We start from the raw sequence: 22,413 nt of genomic DNA, 5'->3' as shown, positions 1-22,413 counted from the left end.
AGAGGGAACTTTCCTCAACATAATAAAGGCCATATATGACAAACCCCCAGCCAACATTGTCCTCAGTGGTGAAAAACTGGAACCATTTCCACTAAGTCAGGAAGAAGACAAGGCTGCCCACTCTCACCACTATTATTCAATATTGTTTTGGAATTTTAGCCACAGCAATCAGAGAAGTAAAAGAAATAAAAGAAATCCAAATCAGAAAAGAAGAAGTAAAGCTGTGACTTGTTTCCAGATAACATGACACTATACATAGATAATGTACCAGAAAATACTAGAAATACCAGAAAACTACTAGAGCTAATCAATGAATTTGGTAAATTAGAAGGATGCAAATTAATGCACAGAAATCTCTTGCATTCCTATACACTAATGATGAAAAATCTGAAAGTGGAATCAAGAAAACACTCCCATTTACCATTGCAACAAAAAGAATAAAATATCTAGGAATAAACCTACCTAAGGAGACAAAAGACCTGTATGCAGAAAATTATAAGACACTGATGAAAGAAATTAAAGATGATATAAATAGATGGAGAGATATACCATGTTCTTGGATTGGAAGAAACAACATTGTGAAAATGACTGTACTACACAAAACAATCTACAGATTCAATGCAATCCCTATCAAACTACCACTGGCATTTTCCACAGAACTAGAACAAAAAATTTCACAATTTGTATGGAAACACAAAAGACCCCGAATATCCAAAGCAATCTTGAGAACGAAAACTGGAGCTGGAGGAATAAGGCTCCCTAACTTCAGACTACACTACAAAGCTACAGTAATCAAGCCTGTATGATGCTGGCACAAAAACAGAAACAGGATAGAAAGCCCAGAGATAAACCCACACACATATGGTCACCTTATCTTTGATATAGGAGACAAGAATATACAGTGGAGAAAAGACAGCCTCTTCAATAAGTGGTGCTGGGAAAACTGGACAGGTACATGTAAAAGTATGAGATTAGATCACTCCCTAACACCATACACAAAAATAAGCTCAAAATGGATTAAAGACCTAAATGTAAGGCCAGAAACTATCAAACTCTTAGAGGAAAACATAGGCAGAACACTCTATGACGTAAGTCACAGCAAGATCCTTTTTGACCCACCTCCTAGAGAAATGGAAAGAAAAACAAAAATAAACAAATGGGACCTAATGAAACTTCAAAGCTTTTGCACAGCAAAGGAAACCATAAGACGAAAAGACAACCCTCAGAATGGGAGAAAATATTTACAAATGTAGCCACTGACAAAGGATTAATCTCCAAAATTTACAAGCAACTCGTGCAGCTCAATAACAAAAAAAGTAAAAGACACAATCCAAAAATGGGCAGAAGACCTAAATAGACATTTCTCCAAAGAAGATATACAGATTTCCAACAAACACATGAAAGAATGCTCAATATCATTAATCACTGGACAAATGCAGTTCAAAACTACAATGAGATATCATCTCAGACCGGTCAGAATGGCCATCTTCAAAGAATCTACGAACAATAAATCCTGGAGAGGGTGTGGAGAAAAGGGATAACTCTTGCGCTGCTGGTGGGAATGTAAATTGATACAGCCACTATGGAGAACAGTTTGGAGGTTCCTTAAAAAACTACAAATAGAACTACCATACGACCCACCAATGCCACTACTGAGCATATACCCTGAGAAAACCATAATTCAAAAAGAGTCATGTACCAAAATGTTCATTGCAGCTCTATTTACAATAGCCAGGAGATGGAAGCAACCAAATGTCCATCATCGGATGAATGGATAAAGAAGATATGACACATATATACAATGGAATATTACTCAGCCATAAAAAGTAACGAAATTGAGCCATTTGTAATGAGGTGGATGGACCTAGAGTCTGTCATACAGAGTGAAGTAAGTCAGAAAGAGAAAAACAAATACCATATGCTAACACATATATATGGAATATATGGGGGAAAAAAAGTCATGAAGAACCTAGGGGTAAGACGGGAATAAAAACACAGACCTACTAGAGAATGGACTTCAGGATATGGGGAGTGGAAAGGGTAAGCTGTGACAAAGTGAGAGAGTGGCATGGACATATATACACTGCCAAACGTAAAATAGCTAGTGGGAAGCAGCCGCATAGCACGGGGAGATCAGCTCAGTGCTTTGTAACCACCTAAAGGGGTGGGATAGGGAAGGTGGGAGGGAGGGAGATGCAAGAGGGAAGAGATATGGGAGCATATGTATATATATAACTGATTCACTTTGTTATAAAGCAGAAACTAACACACCATTGTAAAGTAATTATACTCCAATAAAGGTGTAAAAAAAAAAGGGGGGGCTTCCCTGGTTGCACAGTGGTTGAGAATCTGCCTGCTACTGCAGGCGACACGGGTTTGAGCCCTGGTCTGGGAGGATCCCACATACCGCGGAGCAACTAGGCCTGTGAGCCACAACTACTGAGCCTGCACGTCTGGAGCCTGTGCTCCACAACAAGAAAGGCCGTGATAGTGAGAGGCCCGTGCACTGTGATGAAGAGTGGCCCCCGCTTGCCACAACTAGAGAAAGCCATTGCACAGAAACGAAGACCCAACACAGCAAAAATTAATTAATTAATTAATTAACTCCTACCCCTAACATCTTAAAAAAAAAAAAAAAAGGACATAGGAGAGCCTTCCATGTGTTCATGTCTGTTTTTGGTCCTTCAGAACTGTTTTATGATTTTCTTCATGTCAGTTTTACACATTTCTTGTAAGTTCATTACTGATTATTCATTTTTATATAAATATTTTAAGTGGAATTGTCTCTTCCATTATATCTTCTGTCTAGTTATTATCTGTGTACAAGAAGAATTTTACTGTCTGCCTGTTTATTTTATATTCTGCTATGTGACTAAATTATTTTATTGTAGTTAGCTTTATTATCCATTTTCTGTACTCTCATGTTATCTGAAAATAGTTTTTCCCCAATTTTTATGTTTCTAGCTGTTTCCTCTTATCTAGTTGCATTGGCTAGTACTTCTAATACCATTTTTAAGTAGTTGTAGAGATAGTGGATATCCTTACCTTTTTTTTAATCCATAATAGTAATACCTCTAGTTTTTGTTTTTGTTTTTTGCTTTTCCTTTTAAGAAATATGCTGGGTTTAGGAAAGAGGCATATATGTTCTTTCATGTCAAGGAAATAGCCAACCAATACTGTTTTATTAGGAATGGATATTGAATGTTATTAAAGACTTTTCATCATGTATGGAAATAATTATATGATGTTTCTCCTTAGATCTATTAGTTTACTAAATTATTATATTTACATATATTGAACAATTTTTACACTTCTGATATAAATCCCATAAATTGGTTCCACTGGAATATTTTCTTAATATGGTGTTGCAGTCTTGGTAAAATTTTCATTTATTATTTTTGCATTGATATTAATGTGTATTGTTCTGTAATTTTCATTTTTGTGCTGTTTGTTATTGATATGTTTACCGATTGACATTATATTTGTTTCATAAAAATAATTCAGAAGTTTTATTTCATTTTCCATGCTATAAAATAATTTATGTAGTATTGGCACTATCTGGTTATCAACAAGTGTATAAGTCTGAGATTTTCCATATTTATAAGCTAACAAGTTAGCCTGTTATCATCTCATGGATACTAGTAGATGAGATTCCTGAGTCAGAGACAAAGGACTTTATTGCTAGAAGCAGCAGCTAGAGTTTCATTTTCGCATCAGTGTTATATAAGTCCCACAGGGCAATGCTGATGGGTTCAGATGGATGCCTGCAATCACAGTGGGTTAGGTTATAGGAGACAAACACTGAGCTAGGTAGATCCATCGCTTTTATAATTAAGCAGAAACAAACCTGTTCTTTGTCTAGAAGAAGTTACTTCTTTCATCAAAGTTGGTCACTCCAGACACAGTCATGAGAAATGGCCCAGGTAAAGAGTGGTCAGAGTCTTATATTCTTGGCACACCCAGCAATAAAGTGCAGGGCTCTTGGCAGAATGCTTTGCTCAATACTGTTCTCTTAAATGGTTGGTACAATTTTCTTAGGAAACTATCCAATCCTGTTACATTTTTGTGGAGTCATTCTTTGACAGCTTTCTTATTTCTTCTATGCAAATTGACCATATTAATCTTTTATTATGTCCTGGAGATACTTTTCGTAAACTGTATTTTCCTAAGAAATTATCTGTTTCATCTAGGTTTTCTAATTATTTGCATTGACACATGAAAAATAGTCTGCCATGACTTTTTAAACTTTTCTCTGTATCAAAAATTTTTTTTTGAATGGAATTTCTTAGTTTGTGTATGGGTGTTCTCTCCCTTTCCCTTAAATTTGCTAGTGATGTGCTTATTTTATATCTTTTCCCTTAACAATCCAGGTTTTTGTTTGTTAATTTAATCTACATTACTCTATTTCTCCCCTTTCCTTATCATCTCATTAATTTTTGCATTATTATTATGTCTTTTCTTGAGCTTTCTTTTTTTTAATTTAATTTTATTTATTTACTTTGTATGCAGCAGGTTCTTATTAGTTATCTATTTTATACATATTAGTGTATATGTATCAATCCCAATCTCCCAATTCATCCCACCACCACCCCCCACCCGACTTTCCCTGCTTTGTTCTCTACATCTGTGTCTCTATTTCTGCCTTGCAAACTGGTTCATCTATACCATTTTTCTAGATTCCACATATATGCATTAATATATGATATTTGTTTTTCTCTTTCTGACTTCACTCTGTATGATAGTCTCTAGGTCCATCCATGTCTCTGCAACTGACCCAATTTCATTTCTTTTTATGGCTGAGTAATATTCCATTGTATATATGTACCACATCTTCTTTATACATTCATCTGTCGATGGGCATTTAGGTTGCTTCCATGACCTGGCTGTTGTAAATAGTGCTGCAGTGAACATTGGAGTGCATGTGTCTTTTTTGAATAATGGTTTTCTCTGGGTATATGCCCAGTAGTGGGATTGCTGGGTCATATGGTAATTCTATTTTTAGTTTTTTAAGGAACCTCCAAACTGTTCTCCATAGTGGCTGTATCAATTTACATTCCCACCAACAGTGTAAGAGAGTTCCTTTTGTCCACACCATCTCCAGCATTTGTTGTTTGTAGATTTTCTTATGACGCCCATTATAACCAGTGTGAGGTGATACCTCATTGTAGTTTTGATTTGCATTTCTCTAATAATAGTGATGTTGAGCATCTTTTCATGTGCCTCTTCGCCATCTGTATGTGTTCTTGGAAAGATGTCTATTTAGGTCTTCTGCCCATTCTTTGATTGGGTTGTTTGTTTTTTTAATATTGAGCTTCATGAGCTGTTTATATATTTTGGAGATTAATCCTTTGTCCATTGATTCATTTGCAAATATTTTCTCCCATTCTGAGGGTTGTCTTTTCGTCTTGTTTATAGTTTCCTTTGCTGTGCAAAAGCTTTTAAGTTTCATTAGGTCCCATTTGTTTATTTTTGTTTTTATTTCCATTACTCTAGAAGGTGGGTCAAAAAAGATCTTGCTGAGATTTATGTCAGAGAGTGTTCTTCCTGTGTTTTACTCTAAGAGTTTTATAGGGTCCAGTCTTACATTTAGGTCTTTAATCCATTTTGAAATATATTTTTATGTATGGTGTTAGGGAGTATTCTAATTTCATTCTTTTACATGTAGCTGTCCAGTTTTTCCAGCACCGCTTATCGAAGAGACTGTCTTTTCTCCATTGTATATCCTTGCCTCCTTTGTCATAGATTAGTTGACCATAGGTGTGTGGGTTTATCTCTGGGCTTTCTATCCTGTTCCATTGATCTATATTTCTGTTTTTGTGCCAGTACTATATTGCCTTGATTACTGTAGCTTTGTAGTATAGCCTGAAGTCAGGGAGTCTGTTTCCTCCAGTTCTGTTTTTTTTCCCCTCAAGATTGCTTTCGCTATTCCCAGTCTCTTGTGTCTCCAGACAAATTTTAAGATTTTTTTTGTTCTAGTTCTGTAAAAAATGCCATTGGTAATTTGATAGGGATTGCATTGAATCTATAGATTGCTTAACTATAATCTGTAGTATAGTTATTTTCAAAATATTGATTCTTCCAATCCAAGAACATGGTATACCTCTCCATCTGTTTGTGTCACCTTTGATTTCTTTCATCACCTGTCTTATAGTTTTCTGAGTACAGGTCTTTTACCTCCTTAGATAGGTTTATTCCTAGGTATTTTATTCTTTTTGTTGCAGTGGAGAATGGGACTGTTTCCTTAATTTCTCTTTCTGATCTTTCGTTGTTAGTGTATACGAATGCAAGAGATTTCTGTGTATTAATTTTGTATCCAGCAACTTTACCACATTCATTGATTAGCTCTAGTAGTTTTCTGGTGGCATCTTTAGGATATTCTATGTATAGTATCATATCATCTACAAACAGTGACTGTTTTACTACTTCTTTTCCAATTTGTATTCCTTTTATTTCATTTTCTTGCCTGATTTCCATGGCTAGGGCTTATAAAACTAGGTTGAATAATAGTGGCGAGAGTGGACATCCTTGTCCTGTTGCTGATCTTAGAGGAAATGCTTTCAGGTTTTCACCATTGAGAATGAGGTTTGCTGTGGTTTTGTTGTATATGGCCTTTATTCTGTTGAGGTAGGTTCCCTCTATGCCCACTTTCTTGAGAGTTTTTATCATCAATGGGTGTTGAATTTTGGCAAAAGCCTTTTCTGCATCTATTGAGATGATCATATGGTTTTTATTCTTCAGATTAGTATGGTGTATCACATTGACTGATTGGCGTATATTGAAGAATCCTTGCATCCCTGGGGTGAATCCTGCTTGATGATGGTGTATGATCCTTTTAATGTGTTGTAGGATTCTGCTTGCTAGTATTTTGTTGAGGATTTCTGCATCTATCTTCATCAGTGATATTGATCTGTAATTTTCTTTTTTTGTAGCATCTTTGTCTGGTTTTGGTATCAAGGTGATGGTGGCCTCATAGAATGAGTTTGGGAGTGTTCCTTCCTCTGTAACTTTTTGGAAGAGTTTCAGAAGGGTAGGTGTTAGCTCTTCTCTAAATGTTTGATAGAATTCACCTGTGAAGCCATCTGGTCCTGGTTTTTTGTTTGTTGGAAGATTTTTTCTTTTTTTTTTTGGTGCTACGCGGGCCTCTCACTGTTGTGGCCTCTCCCGTTGCAGAGCACAGGCTCCGGATATGCAGGCTCAGCGGCCATGGCTCACGGGCCTAGCCGCTCCGCGGCATGTGGGATCTTCCCGGACCAGGGTGCGAACCCACGTCCCCTGCATCGGCAGGCAGACTCTCAACCACTGCGCCACCAGGGAAGCCCTGTTGGAAGATTTTTAATCACAGTTTCAATCTCAGTGCTTGTGATTTGTCTGTTCCTATTTTCTGTTTCTTCCTGGTTCAGTCTTGAAAGGTTATACCTTTCTAAGAATGTGTCCATTTCTTCCAGGTTGTCCATTTTATTGGCATAGAGTTGCTTGCAGTACTTTCTTATGATGCTTTGTATTTCTTTAGTGTCCATGGTCACTTCTCCTTTTTCATTTCTCATTTTATTGATTTGAGTCCTCTCCCTCTTTTTTCTTGATGAATCTCGCTAAAGGTTTATCAATTTTGTTTATCTTCTCTGAGAACCAGCTTTTAGATTTATTGATATTTGCTATTGTTTTCTTTGTTTCTATTTCATTTATTTCTGGTCTGATCTTGATGATTTCTTTTCTTCTACTACTTTTGGGTTTTGTTCTTCTTTCTCTAGTTCCTTCAGGTGTATGGTTAGATTGTGTATTTGAGATTTTTCTTGTTTCTTGAGGTAGGATTGTATTGCTATAAACTTCCCTCTTAGAACTGCTTTTGCTGCATCCCATAGGTTTTGGTTCATTGTGTTTTCATTGTTATTTGTCTCTAGGTAGTTTTTGATTTCCTGTTTGATTTCTTCAGTGATCTGTTGGTTATTTAGTAATGTATTGTTTAGCCTCCATGTGTTTGTGTTTTTTACATTGTTTCCCTGTAATTGATTTCTAATCTCATAGCTTTGTGGTTGGAAAATATACTTGATATGATTTCAGTTTTCTTAAATTTACTGAGGCTTGAGTTGTGACCCAAGATGTGATCTATCCTGGAGAATGTTTCGTTAGCACTTGAGAAGAAAGTGTATTCTGCCACTTTCAGGAGGAATGTCCTATAAATATCAATTAAATCTATCTGATCTATTGTGTCATTTAAACCTTGTGTTTCCTTATTAATTTTCTCTCTGGATGATCTGTCCATTGGTGTAAGTGAGGTGTTAAAGGCCCCCACTATTATTGTGTTACTGTTGATTTCCCCTTTTATAGCTGTTAGTGTTTGCCTTATGTATTGAGGTGCTCCTGTGTTGGGTTCATATATATTTATAATTGTTATATCTTCTTGGATTGATCCCTTGAGCATTATGTAGTGTCCTTCCTTGTGTCTTGTAACAGTCTTTATTTTAAAGTCTATTTTATTTTTTCTTGCGGTACGTGGGCCTCTCACTGTCGTGACCTCTCCCATTGCGGTGCACAGGCTCCGGACATGCATGCTTAGCGGCCTTGGCTCACAGGCCCAGCTGCTCTGTGGCATGTGGGATCTTCCCGGACCAGGGCATGAACCCATGTCCCCTGCATCGGCAGGTGGACTCTCAACCACTGCACCACCAATGAAGCCCTAAAGTCTATTTTATCTGATATGAGTATTGCTACTCCAGCTTTCTTTTGATTTCCATTTACATGTAATATCTTTTTCCATCCCCTCACTTTCAGTCTATACGTGTCCTTAGGTCTGAAATGGGTCTCTTGTAGACAGCATATGTACAGGTCTTGTTCTTGTATCCATTCAGTGAGCCTGTTTCTTTTGGTTGGAGCATTTAATCCATTCACATTTAATGTAATTATCGATATGTATATTCCTATTACCATTTTCTTAATTGTTTTGGGTTTGTGTTTGTAGGTCCTTTTCTTCTCTTGTGTTTCCCACTTAGAGAAGCATTTGTTATAGAGCTGGTTTGGTAGTGCAGAATTCTCTTAGCTTTTGCTTGTTTGTAAAGCTTTTGATTTCTCTGTGGAATCTGAATGAGATCCTTGCTCTGTAGAGTAGTCTTTGTTGTAGGTTCTTCCCTTTCATCACTTTAAAGATATTGTGCCACTCCCTTCTGGCCTACAGAGTTTCTGCTGAGAAATCAGCTGTTAACCTCATGGGAGTTCCCTTTTATCTTATCTGTCGTTTTCCCCTTGTTGCTTTTACTGATTTTTCTTTGTCTTTTATTTTTTCAGTTTGATTACTGTGTTTCTCAGCGTGTTACTTCTTGGGTTTATCCTGCCTTGGACTCTCTGCCCTTCCTGGACTTGGGTGGCTATTTCCTCTGCCATGTTAAGGACGTTTTTGACTATAATCTCTTCAAATATTTTCTCAGGTCCTTTTCCTCTCTCTCTTCTTCTTCTGGGACCCCTATAATGCCAGTGTTGTTGCACTTAATGTTGTCCCACAGGTCTCTTAGGCTGTCTTCATTTCTTTTCATTCTTTTTTCTTTATTATGTTCCACAGCAGTGAATTCCACCATTCTGTCTTCCAGGTTACTTACCCCTTCTTCTGCCTCATTTATTCTGCTATTGATTTCTTCTAGTGTATTTTTCATTTCAGTTATTGTATTGTTCATCTCTCTTTGTTCTTTAATTCTTCTAGGTGTTTGTTCTTTAATTCTTCCAGGTCTTTGTTAAACATTTCTTTCATCTTCTTGATCTTTGCCTCCATTCTTTTTCCGAGGTCCTGGATCATCTTCACTATCATTATTTTGAATTCTTTTTCTGTAAGGTTGCCTATCTCCAGTTCATTTAGTTTTTTTTCTGGGGTTTTATCTTGTTCCTTTATCTGGTACATAGTCTTCTGTCTTTTCATTTTGTCTGTCTTTATGTGAATGTGGTTTTCGTTCCACATCCTGCAGAATTGTAGTTCTTCTTGCTTCTGCTGTCTGTCCCTGTGGATGAGGCTATCTAAGAGGCTTCTGCAAGCTTCCTGATGGGAGGGACTGGTGGTGGGTAGAGCTGGGTGTTGCTCTGATGGGCAGAGGTCAGCAAAACTTTAATCTGCTTGTGTGCTTATGGGTGGGGCTGGGTTCCCTTCCTGTTGGTTGGTTGGCATGAGGCGACCCAACACTGGAGCCTACCTGGCTCTTTGGTGGGGCTAATGGTGGACTCTCTGAGGGCTCATTCCAAGGAGTTCTTCCCAGAACTTCTTCTGCCAGTGTCCTTGTCCCCATGGTGAGTCACAATCACCCCCTGCCTCTGCAGGAGACCCTCCAACACTAGCAGGTAGGTCTGGTTCAGTCTCCTATGGGGTCACTGCTCCTTCCCCTGGGTCCTGATGTGCACACCATTTTGTGCGTGCCTTTAAGAGTTGGAGTCTCTGTTTCCCCCAGTCCTGTCAAAATCCTGTTATCAAATCCCACTAACCTTCAAAGTCTGATTATCTAGGAATTCCTCCTTCCTCCTGTTGTCAGACCCACAGGTTGGGAAGCCTGACGTGAGACTCAGAATTTTCACTCCAGTGGGTGGACTTCTGTTGTATAAGTGTTCTCCAGTTTGTGAGTCACCTACCCAGTGGTTATGGGATTTGACTTTTTTGTGATTGCACCCCTTCTACCATCTCTTTGTGGATTCTTCTTTGTCTTTGGATGTGGGATATCTTTTTTGGTGAATTCCAGTTTCTTCCTGTCGAAGACCGTTCAGCAGTTAGTTGTGATTCTGGTGATCTCACAAGAGGGAGTGAGCCCACGTCCTTCTACTCCCCTATATCAAACCAATCTTCTCTTCTTGAGCTTTCTTTGTTTACTTTGACTTGTCCTTTCTAGCTTTTTGAGTTGAGTTTATTTCATTTTCATTCTTTCATTTTATTGTTAAAGATGTTTAAGGTGATACATTTTGCTTTCATCACTTTTTAAATTGTTACCCATAGATTCTGATATGTTGTAATTTTATCTAAATTATTTTTCAGAATATCTATAATTTCTATTTGTTTTTCATTTTCTACTCAAAATCTTTTCTAATAGGTTTTAGAATTTACAGGCGAAGGTCCTTTTGATTTTGAATTTGTTTATAATTTTTAATTTTATTGCATTAGAGTGTTATTGCTAATTTTTTATTTTATGAATTTATAGATGTTTTCTTTGTGATCTAATACATGATCAATATTTGTAAATATATCCTGTGTCATTGAGAAGAAGGGATATTTGTATTACCAGGTGGTAGAAGAAGACATATTCTTTATATGTTAATAGAATCTACTTTATTGGTTATGTTGTTTAAATTTCTTATTTTGTGTCCACTTCACCTGTCATGTCCTGGGAGTGATATATTAAAGTCTTCTATGATTTGTGTGTTTCTTTCTATTTATACTTCATTTGTTTGTACTTTGCTCATCTCTTAGCCTTTTGGAATCCCTTTAAGTGTCATTTTTATATATCATAGAGGTCAGTTTTACTTAATGAGTCAAATTGAAAACACTTTTCTTTTAATAGGTGAGTTAATCCTTTTCACATTTATTGATTTGACTGATAATATTAGGTCTCAATTCCTCTTGTATATCCTAATTCTTTTTTTTTTTTTAACATCTTTATTGGGGTATAATTGCTTTACAATGGTGTGTTAGTTTCTGCTTTATAACAAAGTGAATCAGTCATACATAAACATATGTTCCCATATGTCTTCCCTGTTGTGTCTCCCTCCCTCCCACCATCCCCATCCCACCCCTCCAGGCTGTCACAAAGCACCGAGCCAATATCCCTGTGCCATGCGGCTGCTTCCCACTAGCTATCTACCTTACTACGTTTGTTAGTGTGTATATGCCCATGACTCTCTCTCGCCCTGTCACAGCTCACCCTTCCCCCTCCCCATAACCTCAAGTCCGTTCTCTAAGAGGTCTGCGTCTTTATTCCTGCTTTACCCCTAGGTTCTTCATGACATTTTTTTCTTAAATTCCATATATATGTGTTAGCATACGGTATTTGTCTTTTTCTTTCTGACTTACTTCACTCTGTATGACAGACTCTAGGTCTATCCACCTCATTACAAATAGCTCAATTTCGTTTCTTTTTATGGCTGTGTAATATTCCATTGTATATATGTGCCACATCTTCTTTATCCATTCATCCGATGACGGGCACTTAGGTTGTTTCCATCTCCGGGCTATTGTAAATAGAGCTGCAATGAACATTTTGGTACATGACTCTTTTTGAATTATGGTTTTCTCAGGGTATATGCCCAGTAGTGGGATTGCTGGGTCATATGGTAGTTCTATTTGTAGTTTTTTAAGGAACCTCCATACTGTTCTCCATAGTGGCTGAACCAATTCACATTCCCACCAGCAGTGCAAGAGTGTTCCCTTTTCTCCACACCCTCTCCAGCATTTATTGTTTCTAGATTTTTTGATGAAGGCCATTCTGACTGGTGTGAGATGATATCTCATTGTAGTGTTGATTTGCATTTCTCTAATGATTAATGATGTTGAGCATTCTTTCATGTGTTTGTTGGCAGTCTGTATATCTTCTTTGGAGAAATGTCTATTTAGGTCTTCTGCCCATTTTTGGATTGGGTTGTTTGTTTTCTTGTTATTGAGCTGCATGAGCTGCTTGTAAATTTTGGAGATTAATCCTTTGTCGGTTGCTTCATTTGCAAATATTTTCTCCCATTCTGAGGGTTGTCTTTTGGTCTTGTTTATGGTTTCCTTTGCTGTGCAAAAGCTTTGAAGTTTCATTAGGTCCCATTTGTTTATTTTTGTTTTTATTTCCATTACTCTAGGAGGTGGGTCAGAAAGGATCTTGCTGTGATTTATGTCATAGAGTGTTCTGCCTATGTTTTCCTCTAAGAGTTTGATAGTTTCTGGCCTTACATTTAGGTCTTTAATCCATTTTGAGCTTATTTTTGTGTATGGTGTTAGGGAGTGATCTAATCTCATACTTTTACATGTACCTGTCCAGTTTTCCCAGCACCACTTATTGAAGAGGCTGTCCTTTCTCCATTGTACATTACTGCCACCTTTATCAAAGATAAGGTGTCCTTATGTGCATGGGTTTATCTCTGGGCTTTCTATCCTGTTCCATTGATCTATCTTTCTGTTTTTGTGCCAGTACCATACCGTCTTGATGACTGTAGCTTTGTAGTATAGTCTGAAGTCAGGGAGCCTGATTCCTCCAGTTCCTTCTTTCGTTCTCAAGATTGCTTTGGCTATTCGGGGTCTTTTGTGTTTCCATACAAATTGTGAAATTTTTTGTTCTAGTTCTGTGGAAAATGCCAGTGGTAGTTTGATAGGGATTGCATTGAATCTATAGATTGCTTTGGGTAGTAGAGTCATTTTCACAATGTTGATTCTTCCAATCCAAGAACATGGTATATCTCTCCATCTATTTATATCATCTTTAATTTCTTTCATCAGTGTCTTATAATTTTCTGCATACAGGTCTTTTGTCTCCTTAGGTAGGTTTATTCCTAGATATTTTATTCTTTTTGTTGCAATGGTAAATGGGAGTGTTTTCTTGATTTCACTTTCAGATTTTTCATCATTAGTATATAGGAATGCCAGAGATTTCTGTGCATTAATTTTGTATCCTGCCACTTTACCAAATTCATTGATTAGCTCTACTAGTTTTCTGGTAGCATCTTTAGGGTTCTCTATGTATAGGATCATGTCATCTGCAAACAGTGACAGCTTTACTTCTTCTTTTCCAATTTGGATTCCTTTTATTTCCTTTTCTTCTCTGATTGCTGTGGCTAAAACTTCCAAAACAATGTTGAATAATAGTGGTGAGAGTGGACAACCTTGTCTTATTCCTGATCTTAGTGGAAATGCTTTCAGTTTTTCACCATTGAGGATGATGTTTGCTGTGGGCTTGTCATATATGGCCTTTATTATGTTGAGGAAAGTTCCCTCTATGCCTACTTTCTGCAGGGTTTTTATCATAAATGGGTGTTGAATTTTGTCAAAAGCTTTCTCTGCATCTATTGAGATGATCATATGGTTTTTCTCCTTCAATTTGTTAATATGGTGTATCACATTGATAGATTTGCGTATATTGAAGATTCCTTGCATTCCTGGAATACACCCCACTTGATCATGGTGTATGATCCTTTTAATGTGCTGTTGGATTCTGTTTGCTAGTATTTTGTTGAGGATTTTTGCATCTATGTTCATCAGTGATATTGGCCTGTAGTTTTCTTTCTTTGTGACATCTTTGTCTGGTTTTGGTATCAAGGTGATGGTGGCCTCGTAGAAGGAGTTTGGGAGTTTTCCTCCCTCTGCTATATTTTGGAAGAGTTTTAGAAGGATAGGTGTTAGCTCTTCTCTAAATGTTTGATAGAATTCGCCTGTGAAGCCATCTGGTCCTGGGCTTTTCTTTGTTGGAAGATTTTTAATCACAGTTTCAATTTCAGTGCTTGTGATTGGTCTGTTCATATTTTCTATTTCTTCCTGATTCAGTCTTGGCAGGTTGTGCATTTCTAAGAATTTGTCCATTTCTTCCAGATTGTCCATTTTATTGGCATAGAGTTGCTTGTAGTAATCTCTTATGATCTCTTTTATCTCTGCAGTGTCAGTTGTTACCTCTCCTTTTTCATTTCTAATTCTATTGATTTGAGTCTTCTCCCTTTTTTTCTTGATGAGTCTGGCTAGTGGTTTATCTATTTTGTTTATCTTTCAAAGAACCAGCTTTTAGTTTTATTGATCTTTGCTATTGTTTCCTTCATTTCTTTTTCATTTATTTCTTATCTGATCTTTATGATTTCTTTCCTTCTGCTAGCTTTGGGGTTTTTTTGTTCTTCTTTCTCTAATTGCTTGAGGTGCAAGGTTAGGTTGTTTATTCGAGATGTTTCCTGCTTCTTAAGGTGGGCTTGTGTTGCTATAAACTTCCCCCTTAGAACTGCTTTTGCTGCATCCCACAGGTTTTGGGTCGTTGTGTCTCCATTGTCATTTGTTTCTAGGTATTTTTTGATTTCCTCTTTGATTTCTTCAGTGATCTCTTCATTATTAAGTAGTGTATTGTTTAGCCTCCATGTGTTTGTATTTTTTACAGATCTTTTCCTGTAATTGATATCTAGTCTCATGGCGTTGTGGTCAGAAAAGATACTTGATACAATTTCAATTTTCTTAAATTTACCAAGGCTTGATTTGTGACCTAAGATATGATCTATCCTGGAGAATGTTCCATGAGCACTTGAGAAAAATGTGTATTCTGTTGTTTTTGGATGGAGTGTCCTATAAATATCAATTAAGTCCATCTTGTTTAATGTATCATTTAAAGCTTGTGTTTCCTTATTTATTTTCATTTTGGATGATCTGTCCATGGGTGAAAGTGGGGTGTTTAAGTCCCCTACTATGAATGTGTTACTGTCGATTTCCCCTTTTATGGCTGTTAGTATTTGCCTTATGTATTGAGGTGCTCCTATGTTGGGTGCATAAATATTTACAATTGTTATATCTTCTTCTTGGATCGATCCCTTGATCATTATGTAGTGTCCTTCTTTGTCTCTTTTAATAGTCCTTATTTTAAAGTCTATTTTGTCTGATATGAGAATTGCTACTCCAGCTTTCTTTTGGCTTCCATTTGCATGGAATATCTTTTTCCATCTTACTTTCAGTCTGTATGTGTCTCTAGGTCTGAAGTGGGTCTCTTGTAGACAGCATATATAAGGGTCTTGTTTTTGTATCCATTCAGCTAATCTGTGTCTTTTGGTGGGAGCATTTGCTCCATTTACATTTACATTACATTACATTTACATTACATTACATTTACATTACATTACATTAGTCCATTTACATTTAAGGTAATTATCGATATGTATGTTCCTATTCCCATTTTCTAAATTGTTTTGTGTTCGTTATTATAGGTCTTTTCCTTCTCTTGTGTTTCTTGCCTAGAGAAGATCCTTTAGCATTTGTTGTAAAGCTGGTTTGGTGGTGCTGAACTCTCTCAGCTTTTGCTTGTCTGTAAAGGTTTTAATTTCTCCATCAAATCTGAATGAGATCCTTGCTGGGTAGAGTAGTCTTGGCTGCATGTTTTTCTCCTTCATCACTTTCAGTATGTCCTGCCACTCCCTTCTGGCTTGTAGGGTTTCTGCTGAGAGATCAGCTGTTAACCTTATGGGGATTCCCTTATGTGTTATTTGTTGTTTTTCCCTTGCTGCTTTTAATATGCTTTCTTTGTATTTAATCTTTGACAGTTTGATTAATAAGTGTCTTGGCGTATTTCTCCTTGTATTTATCTTGTATGGGACTCTCTGTGCTTCCTGGACTTGATTAACTATTTCCTTTCCCATATTAGGGAAGTTTTCAACTATAATCTCTTCAAATATTTTCTCAGTCCCTTTCTTTTTCTCTTCTTCTTCTGGAACCCCTATAATTCGAATGTTGGTGCGTTTAATGTTGTCCCAGAGGTCTCTGAGACTGTCCTCAGTTCTTTTCATTCTTTTTTCTTTATTCTGCTCTGCAGTAGTTATTTCCACTATTTTATCTTCCAGGTCACTTATCCGTTCTTCTGCCTCAGTTTTCTGCTATTGATCCCATCTAGAGTACTTTTAATTTCATTTATTGTGTTGTTCATCGTTGCTTGTTTCATCTTTAGTTCTTCTAGGTCCCTGTTAACTGATTCTTGCATTTTGTCCAATCTATTGTCCATTCTATCTCCAAGATTTCGGATCAACCTTACTATCATTATTCTGAATTCTCTTTCAGGTAGACTGCCTATTTCCTCTTCATTTGTTAGGTCTGGTGCATTTTTATCTTGCTCCTTTATCTGCTGTGTGTTTTTCTGTCTTCTCATTTTGCTTATCTTACTGTGTTTGGGGTCTCCTTTTTGCAGGCTGCAGGTTTGTAGTTCCTCCTGTTTTTGATGTCTGTCTCCAGTGGCTAAGGTTGGTTCAGTGGGTTGTGTAAGCTTCCTGGTGGAGGGGGCTAGTGCCTGTGTTGTGGTGGATGAGGCTGGATCTTGTCTCTCTAGTGGGCAGGTTCACGTCTGGTGGTGTGTTTGGGGGTGTCTGTGGCCTTATTATGATTTTAGGCAGCCTCTCTGCTAATGGGTGGGGTTGTGTTCCTGTTTTGCTAGTTGTTTGGCATAGGTTTTCCAGCACTGTGGCTTGCTGGTCGTTGAGTGAAGCTGGGTGCTGGTGTTAAGATGGAGGTCTCTGGGAGATTTTCGCCGTTTGATATTATGTGGAGCTGGGAGGTCTCTTGTTGATCAGTGTCCTGAAGTTGGCTGTCCTACCTCAGAGGCAGAGCCCTGCTTCCTGGCTGGAGCACCAAAAGCTTTTCATCCACAGGCTCAGGATAAAAGGGAGAAAAAGTAGAGGGAATTAGTAGAAGTATGAGGAAAGAAAGAAGGAAAGGAGGGTAGGAAGGAAGGAAGAAAGAAAGAAAGAAGCAAAGAAGGAAAGAAGGCAAGAAGGAAAGAAAGGAGGGAGGGAGGGAGGGAGGAAGGAAGGAAGGAGGGAAAGAAGGAAAAAAGACAGAAAGAAAGAAGATACAGTAAAAATAAAATAAAGTATAATAAAGTTATTGAATTAAAAACTTCTTATTTAGAAAAAAAAAAAAAGGGACGGAAAGAACCTTAGGACAAATGTTGGAAGCAAAGCTATACAGACAAAATCTTACACAGAAGCATACACATACACCCTCACTAAAAGAGGTAAATGGGGAAAAATCCTAAATCTTGCTGTCAGAGACCACCTCCTCAATTTGGGATGATTCGTTGTCTAAAGGAGGGAAGGAAGGACAGAAAGAAAGAACGAAGGTAAAGTATAATGTTATTAAAATTAATTATTAAGAAAAAAAATTAAAAAAAAAAAACATGGACGGATAGAACCCTAGGACAAATGGTGGAAGCAAGACTATACAGACAAGATCTCACACAGAAGCATACACATACACATTCACAAAAAGAGGAAAGGGGAAAAAATCATAGATCTTGCTCCTAAAGTCCACTTCCTTAATTTGGGATGATTGGTTGTCTATTCAGGTATTCCACAGATGCAGGGTACATCAAGTTGATTGTGGAGCTTTAATCCGCTGCTTCTGAGGCTGCTGGGAGAGATTTCCCTTTCTCTTCTTTGTTCTCACAGCTCCCAGGGCTAAGCTTTGGATTTGGCCCTGCCACTGCGTGTAGATCGCTGGAGGGCGTCTGTTTTTTGCTCAGACAGGATGGGGTTAAAAGAGCCGCTGATTGGGGGCTCTGGCGCACTCAGGCCGGCGGGGACGGAGGGGCACAGAGTGCGGGGCGGGCCTGCGGTGGCAAAGGCCGGCGTGACTTTGCACCAGCCTGAGGTGCGCTGTGCGCTCTCCCGGGGAAGTTGTCCCTGGATCCCGGGAACCCAGCAGTGGCGGGCTGCACAGGCTCCGCGGAAGAGGGGTGTGGAGAGTGACCTGTGCTCGCACACAGGCCCCTCGGTGGCGGCAGCAGCAGCCTTAACGTCTCCCGCCCGCCTCTGGGGTCCGCGCTTTTAGCCGCGGCTCGCGCCCGTCTCTGGATTCCGCGCTTTCAGCCGCGGCTCGCGCCCGTCTCTGGATTCCGCGCTTTCAGCCGCGGCTCGCGCCCGCCTCTGGATTCCGCGCTTTCAGCCGCGGCTCGCGCCCGCCTCTGGATTCCGCGCTTTCAGCCGCGGCTCGCGCCCGCCTCTGGATTCCGCGCTTTCAGCCGCGGCTCGCGCCCGTCTCTGGGGTTCGCGCTTTTAGCCGCGGCTCACGCCCGTCTCTGGAGTTCCTTTAAGCAGCGTTCTTAAACCCCTCTCCTCACGCCCCAGGAAACAAAGAGGGAAGGAAAAGTCTCCTGCCTTTTCTGCAGGTGCAGGCTTTTCCCCGGACTCCCTCCCGGCTAGCTGTGGTGCACTAACCCCTTCAGTCTATGTTCAAGCCGCCAACCCCAGTCCTCTCCCCGCGCTCCGGCCTCAGCTCGCAGCCCCGCCCGCCCCGGCGGGTGAGCAGACAAGCCTCTCCGGCTGGTGAGTGCCGGTCGGCACCGATCCTCTGTGCGGGAATCTCCCTGCTTTGCCCTCCGCACCCCTGTTGCTGCGCTCTCCTCCGCGGCCCCGAAGCTCCCCCCTCCGCCCCCTGCAGTCTCCGCCCGCGAAGGGGCTTCTTAGTGTGTGGAAACTTTTCCTCCTTCACAGCTCCCTCCCACTGGTGCAGGTGCCGTCCCTATTCTTTTGTCTCTGTTTTTTCTTTTGCCCTACCCAGGTACGTGGGGGAGTTTCTTGCCTTTTGGGAGGTCTGAGGTCTTCTGCCAGCCTTCAGTAGGTGTTCTGTAGGAGTTGTTCCACGTGTAGATGTATTTCTGGTGTATCTGTGTGGAGGAAGGTGATCTCCGCGTCTTACTCTTCCGCCATCTTCCGCCTTCTCCCCTAATTTTGTTTTAATTTCAGCACATATATTGTACTATGTTTCCTTCTCTATGAAGGATGTCTTTTTTATCTTTTTAAAAATATTTTAAGAAGAATTTTTGTTTTATTTTCCTAATGGCTAGTTTTTTATCCATATCTTTTATAGTAGACTTACTCCTCATTTTATCATTTAGTTTATAAATTTTAAATTATATATTTGGCTCCCACTCAATGATCATATTCTACTTGCTACTTTATTAGAACATATAACAGTTTTATACTGTTCTTGCAGCCATGGACTCATCCTTGTTTTCATTCTAGATCTGCATTTATACATATTTAATTCTCACTTTCAGTCCTTTTACAAAGTTTCTCCAATCATATTTTAGTTAGATAAAGCCGTTTCTCCCATAGATTTTTCAGAAAGAATTTGTGAATAAAGTATTACCTTGTCTCTTACATATTCAAATTGTTTTCTGTCTCTGTGATACTTGAAGAAGAGTTCTGCTATAATTGAAAACATCCTTGGTTCACATTTTTGTTTCATGAATTCCTAAAAATGCTGTACCATTAGTGTTATGCTTTGCATGTTGTTTTTGAGAAGCCTTCTGCCAGTGTAATTTTATTGCCCATGTAAGTATTTTTTTTTCTTTTGTCCTGAAGGTCCTGAAGAATTTCTTTTTCTTTAAATAAGTTTTAGAGTTTACTGGAATCTGTTTTACAGTTGATCATTCCGGATCAATTTTCCTGATATCTTCATGGTTAGCTCTTTCAATATATAGATACAGGTTTTCTCTTATTTGTAGAAAGTTTTCTCATATTATTATATTAAATGTTGGTATGGTCCATGAATTTGTTGCATGTGTGTTTTTTCTCTTTTGCTGTCTTCCATTTCAGCCACTTTTTCACTGGACCATTTTTATGCTTTCCATGTTTTTTTTTCATTCTCTTGTACTTCTTTGTTTTGTTTTGTTTTTCGTCAGTGCTCCTTATTATATCTTCCTTCAAATTCCATTCAAATCTTCCTTTGGTACTTGAATTTATTCTCAATTTGTGAAATCATTTTGTCTTTTACCTTAATGTCTTTTAGGAAACCATACAACTGATGTTACATGTTTTTCTGATATTTTGTTGATATTGCCATTGGTTTTTATATTTCTGGCTTAAGTCTCTAAATGGTTGTTTGAGTTTCTTTAATTCAGCTTGGAGAGTTGTGGTATAATACTTCATGTTTTTTTGCTTGCTTTAGAAATTTTTATCCAGTAAAATAATTTGATTCACATTTTCTGAGTTATTCCAACAGTAGTTTTGCATGCAGTTTGACTGCTTTTTTTTTTCTGTACTAATAGCAATGTTATAAATAGACATCCTAGTTCAATAGCAACCTTTCTCTCAGAATAGTGAAGCATAATTTCTTTAATGGATGACACTGTTGGTGGTAGGAGTGGGTAGAGGTTGGCATGTTTTGTGATTCTATTTTGTTTCTATAGGATCCTTAATATTTCTCTTATTTCTTTATTTTCATCTTACTGCTGCTTGCACGAAGGTACCCTTCTGTCTTTGCCTCCTTATCCCTTATAAGCCCCCTATCCTCAGTGCTGCCTCCTCTGGGTCTTGCTCCCTTTCAGGATGCTTCCCTATAGCTGTTGCTGTAAACTGTCAAACCAGACCTGTAGTTTAGTACATAGTGATAGTCTTTCTTTTCATAGCAAGGAGTTTTGGGCTTTACATTTGTCTACAACTGCTTCCTCTCTTCTTTTCTACAACTTCTTAAAACTCCCTCTGCCAGTGTTTGCTTTCACAGGCTGGAAGCCATGGTGGGCATTCCAGTGGGAGTTCTGCTGGAATATCTATTTTATGTCTCTATTTACGGGGATTTAAAATTCATGGTCTTTGCCATCTCCTAATATGGCTGAAAACACAGCTCATGTGTGGTTTTATTTGTGCTTTTTATTTTGACCTTATAGATTTTTATTTTTTTTAATTTCTTAATTAAGAGGCCTGCGGTACGCGGGCCTCTCACTGTTGTGGCCTCTCCCGTTGCAGAGCACAGGCTCCAGACGCACAGGCTCAGCGGCCATGGCTTACAGGCCCAGCCGCTCCGCGGCATGCGGGATCTTCTCAGACCGGGGCACGAACCCGTGTCCCCTGCATCGGCAGGCGGACTCTCAACCACTGCGCCACCAGGGAAGCCCCGACCTTATAGATTTTTGGGGAGAGTTTGTGCAAATATTTGGATTTAGGATGCTGCTGTTTTCCTGTGGAATCTCTTTAAAGTGAGAAATGAGTTTTTAAAAAATCATGATTATCCCTTTCCAAATGCAGCATTGGAAGAAAAGGAAAACAACCAAATTGGCAATGGAAGAAGTAGGAAAACTTATATCGGTGTTTAATAAATATTTATTGAGTACCTACAGTACCAGGTACTGAAGATAGAGTAATCTTCTAAATAGACAAGGTCTGTGCTCTCATTAGCTTACATTCTACTGGGAGAATAGATACAAAATAAATACATAGTGTGATGTTAAGAAATGTTAAGGACTATAAAAATTAAGCATGATAGGGGATAAAGAGTAAGTGTGGCATGATATTTAGTTTAGCAGGGCTCTCTCTGAGGAGAGGACTTTTCCTTGAAGACATGAAGGAAGTTAGAAAGCAAGTCATTCAGATATTTTTAGGGAAAAGAATTTTAGATAGAGAAAACAGTATGTGTAATGGCCCTGAGGCAGGAACCAACTTGATGTTTCTGAGGAATAGAGGAGAGTAAGGATGACTGGAGGGAGCTGAGATTGGAAGAGGAAGTGTATTATAAGATAAAGTCAGAGAAGTAGGCAAGAGTCAGATCATGAAGGGTCTTGTATGCCCTAGTAAGTTTTTGGACTTTGTCTTAGGTATGATGGGAAGCCATTATAAGCATTTAGGCAGGAAAGTAATGGGATCTGATTTACATTTTAAAAGGATAATTCAGGCTTCTGTGTCCAGCATATACTAAGGAAAAGAGGAAAAGCAGGAAGATGAGTTTCCATAGTGTTGTCTCTGTACAACACTAATGAC

The sequence above is a fragment of the Lagenorhynchus albirostris genome, chromosome 2 (assembly GCF_949774975.1).
Source record: "Lagenorhynchus albirostris chromosome 2, mLagAlb1.1, whole genome shotgun sequence".
NCBI classification, from domain to species: domain Eukaryota; kingdom Metazoa; phylum Chordata; class Mammalia; order Artiodactyla; family Delphinidae; genus Lagenorhynchus; species Lagenorhynchus albirostris.
The sequence above is the reverse complement of the archived record's forward strand: the minus strand, read 5'-3'. Positions refer to the sequence as shown.